Here is a 4746-nt window from a genome sequence, read left to right as displayed (position 1 = left end):
GAAGTTAGAATGATCATGACTAAATTGAACAAAGGTGTAAATAAAATGAAATTGAAAAATGGGGATGTGTCTCTGAGTGTTGGACAGGTGCTAACACAGATAATGGGTCTGGGGCTCCGTCCAGTGGGGGGATTAGCCTCCAGCATTAGCCCCCAAGGACATACAGCATTAGCCCCCAAGGACATACAGAGCCTTCCCACATGCTGCGCTGCTGGAGGAGCTCAGACTGGAAGTCGACTGCATTCTGCCACCAACAGACACAGAAACTCAGCGCTTGAACACAAGGATGGATCTTACAATTTGGGACAGGACTCCGCAGCCATTCCTTGATGTTTTTTGTCTAAGAGGACCGCTACCACCCATCACCTCTCATGATCCTCTCCTGTCTTAAAGATCACTTATCTTGGATGCTTTGTCAGACACTCAAGAACAGACCCATTCTTCATCAACCATCAGCAGACGCGGAGGAGCTATCCATGAATCAAAGGCAAGGTTTATGAAGCCCTCTCAGGGAGATCTCTGCGCCCGTGGGTGCCAGCCACGTTCAGCTCACCCTTGGGCACCCTTTACATTGCACGGCGCAGCTGCAATTAGTTAAGCACCTCTGGGTTCCGTGTGTTCCCATGATCTGCTCTTCCTGTGTGGTGTACTCACTAATTTCTCCCATTATGCCAGAAGTTCAAGTCTAGAAACAAGGCTGACTTTTCCTTGGCAGTTCTCTGCAACACACAGTGGGGTTCCTGTCCCCTGAGCCTTCTTGTGTGCTTTCTGAGTCGTGAGTGGGCCCCCGCTCAACCACTGGACCCCAGCGGGGTCATGGTCAGATTCTCTGGAGAAGCCTGGAGTGATACACTTGGTCACCAACCACCTGTATACTGTGGGCAACAGAAGGCCTGGAGTTTTCGGGGATTAGTTTTCTTATTTGCAAAATGAAGGGGTTGGAACAGGCTCCTGTTTAGAACAATTTCATTTGCATTTATTTTATAACAATCTTTTGTAAAAACCAAAACCCAACCCCACCCCTCAAACCCAAATGTGGGTCTTTTCCCAAAACCATGTCCTCCGCAGCAGCTTTGAGGTGGGGAAATTTTTTTTTAATGATCCCGTTGCGCCCCCCTGTGGTTGAAAGTAAAGCCGTCAAGCTGGCTCCGGGGAAATGTGGGCAGGCCAAAAGTGTAGCCAAAGTTAACAAAGATCCGTGTGTATATATAAACCGACTATTCCAGAAAGCACTGAACTGCCAAGTAGACCGGTTGCCAGGTGTAAGTGAGAAGCTCTAGGTGTCACCAGTCTGGGGATACCGATCCTAATACGGAGCCCCACTTTCTCTTGGATCGTAGGAAATGGAGTGTTTGTCAGTTACTTCCCAAGAATTCTCAGATGCCTTTCTGAGAATCATCATCTCTTCCTAGGGAACCGAGTACTCGGATGACTCCTCCCCCTGTGCTAGGGGTGCTGCCTTCCCCACAGGGACAACTAACTGTCTGCTGAGGGTTTTTAAATGAAGCCCCCATCTCCTGGTCCGGCTGCTTCCCGAGCCGAGGACTCACCTGCCGTGTGGGGAAGAGTGGCCCCGCTGAGCCCTGGAGGCTCCGTGGTGTGCCGGAGAAAGTAGGGCTCTCATCCAGCAGGTGGGACTCCATGGCAAAGTTAACCTCTGCGACCTTCCGTTTTCTCAGGGAGAAGCCTGGTGTCATGGTGCGCTTTGCTGTGAGGCTGAAATGAAATAACAAATGCCACCTCTCTGGAGCTCCAGGAATTTTCCGTTCCCTTGTGCATCTCAAGGTGTTCTGACATTTCTGGATTCCTTTGGTGAAACCCTGAATTTACAAAGTTAGTAAAAATCGAGACATTTACCTAAGTCATCATGTGGGGAAAAAAGGCACACGAACTGGCTTCTAGTCAAAGTCTGCATAACTTCTGCAGGATACGGCCCCGCAGACGCATTCCTAGACCGTGAGAAGAAAGGCCACTCAGCCGGAGCCCGCTCTGTCCCCATGCCTGCCACTAGGAGAGCGAGAAAGGGTTACGGAACCCTTTGGGTCCTTATCATTGTCATAAATGAACATTTATTGAGCACTTACTATATACAGGGTACTGGGATAGATGCCGGGGAATATTAAGAATAAGTAAGGAAACCCCATATCCCAGGTCTTCCAAGGCAGCTGCAAGTTCAGACATTCCCTCGTAGGACTCCCTTATAAGCACATGTGTTCTGGTCAGCTTCTGGGGCCTGGCTTTGGATTCTGAAAGACGCAGGATTTAAGACACATTTTCTGCCTCCAAGAGATTTATATTCTAGCTAAGGAGGAAAAGACAGATATATAAAGAAAGAAGTAATAGTCAAGATATCTTTTATTTTGTTTTTTATTTTTACTTATTTTTTTAAAATTTAAATTCAATTAGCCACCATACAGTACATCATTGGTTTCAGATGGAGTGTTCAATAATTCATTAGTTGCGTATAACACCCAGTGTTCATCATATCACATGCCCTCCTTAATGCCCATCACCCAGTACCCCATCCCCCACCCACCTCCCCTCCAGCAACCCTTAATTTGTTTCCTATAGTTAAGAGCCTCTCATGGTTTTTCTCCCTCTCTGATTATTTCCCATTCAGTTTTCCCTCCCTTCTTCTATGATCCTCTGTGCTGTTTCTTATAGTCCACATTTGAGTGTGGAATATAATTGTCTTTCTCTGGTAATTATCTTTCTCTGAGTGAAACCTTATGATAATTGTCTTTCCCTCAGCATAATACCCTCCAGTTCCATCCACATCAATGTAAATGGTAGGTATTCATCCTTTCTGATGGCTGAGTAATATTCCATTGTGTATATATATATATACACCACATCTTCTTTATCCATTCATCTGTCAATGGACATCTTGGTTTTTTTCACAGTTTGGCTATTGTGGACATTGCTGTTATAAACATTGCGGTTCAGGTGCCCCTTCGGATCACTACATTTGTATCTTTAGGGTAAATACCTAGTAGTACAATTGGTGGGTCATAGGATAGCTCTATTTTGAACTTCTTGAGGAACGTCCATACTGTTTTCCAGAGTGGCTGCACCAGCTTGCATTCCCACCAACAGTGTAGGAGGGTTCCCCTTTCTCTGCATCCTCGCCAACATCTGTTGTTTCCTGTCTTGTTAATTTTAGCCATTCTGACCTGTGTGAGGTGGTATCTCACGGTAGTTTTGATTTGTATTTCCCTGATGCCAAGGGATGTGGAGCATTTTTTCATGTGTCTGTTGGCCATTTGTATGTCTTCTCTGGAGAAATGTCTGTTCATGTCTTCTGCCTATTTCTTGACTAGATTATTTGTTTTTTGGGTGTTGAGTTTGGTAAGTTCTTTATAGATCTTGGTTACTAGCCCTTTCTCTGTCATTTGCAAATATCTTCTCCCATTCTGTCGGTTGCATTTTAGTTTTGTTGACTGTTCCTCTGCTGTGCAGAAGCTTTTTATCTTGGTGAAGTCCCAATAGTTCATTTTTGCTTTTGTTTCCCTTGCCTTTGGAGACATGAAGGCAGGAAATTGCTACAGCTGAGGTCGAAGAGGTTCAAGATATCTTTTAAAACATTTTATTTTATTTATTTTTTTAATGATTTTATTTATTTGAGAGAGAGTGAGAGAGAGAGCATAAGAGGGGGGAGGGTCAGAGAGAGAAGCAGACTCCCTGCTGAGCAGGGAGCCCAATACTGGACTCAATCCTGGGACTCTGGGATCATGACCTGAGCTGAACGCAGATACTTAACCTACTGAGCCACCCAGGCGCCCTTTTAAAACATTTTAAATCGCTAAAGTACACATAACATAAAAATTTACTATATTAATTATTTGTAAATTCAGTATTGTTAAGATCTTTCACAAGATTATGCCGTCAGTCTCCGAACACTTTTCATCTTGCAGCACTGAAATTCTGTACTCTTTAGATAACAACTCTGCATTGCCCCCTTCTTCCAGCTCCTGGCAATATTCTACTTAGTTTTGTAAGGGGAGAAATTTCCTTTTTCCTACTACCCTCCTGTAGCCAGGACCCAAGGGTGCAGGAGCACCTGGCTCTGGGGATCCCCAACAGACCAGGCTCGACCACTCACTGCTGACAAAATCCAAAGTCAGAGACACAAGTGGTGGTGAAATAAGAAAGGGATTTATTTCAGTGAGGTCAACACTGGGATGGCAGTAGACTAATATCTTAAAAACTGTCTCCAAAGAGCCAAAAATACTTCCAGGTTTATGCAAGGAAAATGTGGACAAAGGTTGGTGAGTATGGGCAAGGAAAATGTGGACAAAGGTTGGTGAGTATGGGACAAAAGTTGGTGACTTCAACAGTGAAGGTCAAGTGATCATTGTCTTGGGGTCAATCATGGGTGGGGTCTTGCTGGCTCAAGGCAGTCCTTATTGCTTGAGGGGCTAGTTTCGGTTCCCATCAGGGGATGCTTTGCCCACAGGGTCCTTTGCCTGAGTTCAGAGATAAGCTGGAAAGAAGAACCAATCACTTAGAAAGTTTGAGCTCAAAATGGAGGTGGTTAAGTCCACTCTCACTCCTACATTTTCCAGCTGGAGCCCTATAAAAACACCAAAGAGAGATGATCAAGAGAAAAACAAACACAAGTTTATTAACACGTGCATCACACATGGACACATGGGAGCCCCCAGCAATGAGTCCCCAAAGCAGTGGTTTGAGCTTGGGCTTCCAGCCCATCGTAGGCTAAACAAAGGGAAATGGGTTTGGAGCTTG

Source organism: Leptonychotes weddellii, chromosome 3, assembly GCF_054177405.1.
Source record: "Leptonychotes weddellii isolate Sample4059 chromosome 3, ASM5417740v2, whole genome shotgun sequence".
NCBI lineage: Eukaryota > Metazoa > Chordata > Mammalia > Carnivora > Phocidae > Leptonychotes > Leptonychotes weddellii.
This window is presented reverse-complemented; position numbering follows the sequence as displayed.